Source organism: Octodon degus, unplaced genomic scaffold (assembly GCF_000260255.1).
Source record: "Octodon degus isolate 3935 unplaced genomic scaffold, OctDeg1.0 scaffold00134, whole genome shotgun sequence".
NCBI classification, from domain to species: Eukaryota; Metazoa; Chordata; class Mammalia; order Rodentia; family Octodontidae; genus Octodon; species Octodon degus.
The window spans coordinates 4399766-4405113 of record NW_004524710.1 but is presented as its reverse complement, the minus strand read 5'-3'; the positions used below and the strand labels follow the sequence as shown (position 1 = coordinate 4405113).

The window sequence follows — 5348 nt, the reverse complement described above, 5'->3', positions numbered from 1 at the left end:
GTAAATATCATATAGTCTCCCTAGTATAAGAACTCAAAAGAAGAAATACAAATAGCAAGGTATAACACAACTAAAAGGAAAGCAAGAAGTGGAGGATTAGACAATGAAGAGAGGGCAAGGAGAAAAGCTAGGAAACATGACAGGGGCAAAGCTATACATTTATATGCACAAGATGGGTAAGGCAATGATCCTGAGAATCTTCAGCAGGTTTTTTCAAACTAGCAGTTCATTGGTAGGATTCTCACCCTGACTATATATGCTGATAGCTGTGAACTAAGCAAATGCACTGAAGATAACAATGTGCAATAGTAGGGTCATGCCTAGAATGCCTGTCATTCTGGTCTTCTAAATACATACTGCTTGTCTTGACAAACAAATTATTGTAATTCAGGATTTTCAAATGCAGGCCATTGTTTTCAGTGGACTTTCAAGGTACCCTGTGTACTCCACCAGTGCCTGCTATAGGCTAAACTTTGGCTGCTCTCTTTGTTCCTTCATTTGGCCCAGTGTGCCCCAAGCTGGGTTCTGGCACATTTTATTCCTAGTTATCAAGCTTTTGGTCAGGACAGGAGGTGAGGACAGACCCTAAGAGCATGACTGATGGTCTGGCAAGAACTCAGAAGTTGCTTCCACTTGAGGAGAGTGCACAGGGACAATCTCTGCAGTGCTAAGGAGTAAGAGAGTCTGAGGAGCAGAAACCCTTGGTGGCATCAATCTGACATACTCATCTCATGTGTCAGGGCCCTGTATTTTCCCAACCAGAACCCCCATTTTGTCATAATGAGTCTGTCATTGACAATTAGCTATCTAAGGAAGTTGACAACTCTATTAAACTTTGAGTTTAGTCCTCAGCCTATCCTGCTTACACATTGTAGGAAATAAGCGACTCGAAAAATTAACCAAAAGAAGTCTGTCAGTATTCAATTGTTTGTCAGCTGCCCTCAATTTAGTGTCCCTCTGTGAGGTATCAGTACAAATTACTAACATCCAAGCACTATGAACAATTTCAGTAGCTGAACTGCCAGTTTGCACCTCAGTGTCTGTGCCCTGCACATCATTACCAGGAAGTCAGAGAATAAGCCAGTGCCCAAGCCGACCTGCTAGAGGGGTCTTCTGGGAAGCATATGCTGATAGAGTTAAAGTGCAAGAATATACAGGGGAAGGTAAACATGGGAAAATGCAAAACTGAACACTCAAAGTCTATGATGCACACTGGCTTTGCCAGCCCAGTGAGGAACACCAGACAGGCGACTGACAGGGGTCCACTAGCAGAGCCCCACACTGGACAAAGATGACCAGCCATTGGCTGGGAAGCTGAGGTAAACCTGAAGTTGCCAAAGTTAGGATCAGCCAACTTCACTTCCTACAACTGCACATGTTCTTTGACAGTGATCCAAACAGCACATGGTTGCCACACCACCACAGACACAACTTGCTTTCTCTTTCCTGACTTGTATTGTGTGTGACTTCCCGACTGCTACTGGCTATTAGCGAGTATCTTTCTCTGGCTTTTAAAATCTGATGTGAACACATTGGGTGCTTTCTTTTCAGCGCAAGCTTGGCTGTTGGTTTCAGACATTCTTTATTGTGTTAAGAAAACATGGATTAATAGATGAACTAAGAGTAATTATTAGGAAAATTCCAAACAGCTACTGACCATCATGGATTACTCTTTTGACATATTATTATAATGATACTAAGATGCCTAGCAGATTGGCACTTGGTTCTTGCTTTTTTCCCCTCCACTTCTTTTGTACTTTTCCTTGCCTTAGAATTGATGACTACGTTTGGCTCTCTGATTTTATTATGATCATTCTCTAAGAATCTCTCTATGTTTCTCTGTCTCTTGATCTGTCTGTCTCTCTGTCCATCTGTTCATCTGTCTTTGTCTGTCTATGTGTGTGTGTCTCTCTCTCTTCTTTTCTCCTCTCCCTCCTCCTTTCCTTCTTTCTCTCTATTTTTTCCTTCTCATCTCTTCCCTTATCATGTTACCTTTCTCTAGCCCACAGGATACAGATTGCAACACCTGCTTTCACTGAAAGGAACTCCACTACAATCGCTTTTTAATTTTTTTTAGAATTCTGCTACATGCACTTCATTCCTTAAACATCCTAGAACTTTCCCTAGCTCAAATCCAGTGGCTCTACTCATTAGATTTCAATCAAATAATGATTTTTGTGGAACTATACACCATAAATCCTATTCTAAGTGGTAGGTGTCAATCCATGCAAAATTATTGAATTAATCAACTACACTGTAATTTCTGAAACACAAAGCATAGTCTGCTATTTTAAAAAGGCACCCTTCTCTCCTTCCTTACAACCTGGTAGCTTTCAGAATCTCTACTCAAAAATCTATTCCAGTTCACTTTTCCATAGCTGGCCACTTGGCTGTCTCCACATAATATTCTGCAGGAAAAGCACAAATGCTTTAGAGCGTTCCTACTGTGGACTATTACCACACTCTATTTCTTCCATTAAAGAAAATGGTTAAAAATAATTTGAGGCTTGTGGCATTTATTACTCTATTGTCAGCCTTTGATTTTATGGACAGTAACCATTTATGGGCCAACTTGGGTGATCTTGATATTGATCCTTGGCTTTTAATGGTCCTTGGGAGCCTTTACCGTAATACCAAAAAGAGATCAAAATGGATGGGAAATGGGCCCTTGACACAGCAGATTGCAATCGCAAATGGTACAAATGTCCTAGCCCACCTACTCTATAATTTCCTCCCAACCCATTTGATACATCTTTTGATAACCTGGGTCCACAACCTGCTGTCATAGCCTTCTTGTTTATGCTGATGTCATATTCCTATTATCATTCTGAGAGTGGCCTCAAGGAGCAGCTAAGCTTGTTGGGCAATTACTATCCTGAGGAACAGCTCAATATCAATTAGACCAGTGCCAAGATTGCTTCTTTTGGCAAATAGTCTTCAGCATTTAGATAGCAAATACACAGCAACTACATAAAAAGATTAACTCATTTCATTTTCTAATGGGACATTTTGCAACTAATCCATTCAAATAGTCTCATTAGAATGCAGTCCAATACAAAATTAAATAGCCTACAAATTCTAGTATGGTAGCATCAAACTGCTTCTTAGGCCAGTTTTTACAAGTCTTCTGTCAGTATTTAGTATGAAAATTGGACACTAACAACAAGATTAGATTCACCAGGGTGACAAGATGGAACTCGACAATAGACAATGCCACTGTTTCACCCCTTCAGACCCTTGCTGCTGCTTCTGAGTGTTTCTTCACTAATTTCTTTTGTGCTGGCTTCTAACAGTGTGTGTGTGTGTGTGTGTGTGTGTGTGTGTGTGTGTGTGTGTGTTCTTTGGTAGACAACCTCATGGTACTGGAGCAGCTTTGATATTCAGGGCCAGAGAGCCAGAGTAACTACAGGTTTCCATCCAGGTCCCTCCCTAGCCACAGAGAGTTAGTGTCAACCATCTGACTTCTGACTGTAGACTATGAAACCTGGACACATGACCAGTTAGGAAATCTGAGGGATTTCACCTGAGATCTCATTCTTGCCTGGCTTCCTCCTTTTCCCTTCCCTGCTTCTTCCTCTCCATTCCTTCTGGGAACATTTCCTTTAATAAACCGCTTAAACACAGTTTGTTTGGTTTTTTTTTTTTTTTTTAGAATATAACTTTTCCCTTTAACAAGTGCAATGTGAGCTCAAGCTTTTTAGTTCACTTGTAAACTTAGAACCCATGATTTAAACACAAATCTTTAAGCACATCTTAGGATATGCTTTAGGAAAATCCAACTTAATAAATCAGGCAAGAGTTTTCCACTTTAGAGACAGGTTTGACTGTGGAAAGTAGGAGGCTAAGCTTATAAACTTACAACAGGAGTCACATTGTACCAATGACAGGAAGAGGAGACAGAAGTTGGAAGCTAGACTGAGCCTGAGGTCTCTATCAAAACCCAAGAGGAGAGAACTGTTTTTAGAGAAGGAAATTGATTTCATATTATCATCTTATTAAAAAGTCCCTGCTTGCAAAATGGGCAGTGCATAAAAGATGAGAAAGTCTGTTCCACATACAGGAACACATGTATTCACATGTCCTGTCACAGCTGAGGCTGTGCAGAGAGGAAAAGCTTCATTAGGGAGAACTCTAAGGAGTCAATCCAGTGAAAAGGAAGCCAAAAAAGCAAAAATGAACAAGAGGAAAAGCACGGCCAGATGGATCCTCAATGAAGGCCTCTGCTAACCCCAAGGGAAGCTCTGAGGCAGGGTAACCATCCCTTCAAGCTGTGTCATGCTGTGTGATAAGGTTAAGCTTGTGTCAATAAGTCATGGGATGAAGCCTGTCCCAGAAAGGAAGCCCACCTGAGGCAACTGCAACAATAATTCCTCAGTTATAAGTGGAAACCAGACAATAAGTCACAAATCTGATACCTTTTCCCTCACAAAATCCTACTGAAGTAACAGGTAAAATGGAAAAATAAAAAAGATCTTTCCCAGAAAATCAGGGGAGGTATTCTATCAAAACTGAACAAGAGTGCTCGCTTCAGTAGCACATATACTAAAATTGGAATGATACAGAGAAGATTAGGATGGCTCCTGCACAAGGATGACATGCAAATTCATGAAGTGTTCCATATTTTTATTTTCTAAAATAGACCACATACTGGTCCATAGGTAATGATTAAGTATATGTAAGAAAACAGAAATTGTCCCATGCATATTATCTGATCACAGTGCAATGAAACTGGAAATAAATGACAAAAGAAACCAGAAAAAATAAATGACAAAACAAACCAGAAAAAAAAACCCTAAATACATGTAAATTAAATGACACCCTACTCAGCAACCAATGGGTCACAAATGAAATTAAACAAGAAATTCAACAATATCTACAATTCAATGAAAATTCAAGCACAATTTATCGGAATTTATGGGATACGATGTAAGCAGTTCTCAGAGAGAAATTCATAGCTGCGAACTCACACATTAGGAAAACAGAACAGGAAAAAATAAATACCCAAATGCTACAACTTGAACAACTAGAAAAGGAAGAGAAAACCAAACCCAGAGCCCAAAGATAGGAAGAAATCATAAACATTAGAACAGAAATTGATTCAATTGAGACGAAGAAAACAATTGAAAGAATTAAAAAAGCAAAAATCTGGTTCTTTGAAAGATTAAATAAAATCAATAAGCCCCTAGCTAACCTCATCAAACACAGGAAAGAAAAAATTCAAATACAAGCAATAAGGAATGAAAAAGGTATAATTACATCAGACCCAGTTGAAATTCAGAAGATTATCAATAGTTGCTTTCAGAATCTTTACTCTCACAGAATAGAAGACACAGAAGAAATGGACAGAT

At 39.5% G+C, this 5348-nt stretch overlaps 1 non-coding gene across 1 annotated transcript; it reads left to right on the top strand.

Annotated features, from left to right (window-relative positions):
- Nucleotides 1-4518: 4518 nt before the first annotated feature.
- Nucleotides 4519-4625, top strand: LOC111812655. The gene has a single exon (XR_002818100.1). It is a non-coding gene; the product is annotated as a U6 spliceosomal RNA (small nuclear RNA).
- The last annotated feature ends 723 nt before the right edge of the window (nucleotides 4626-5348 follow it).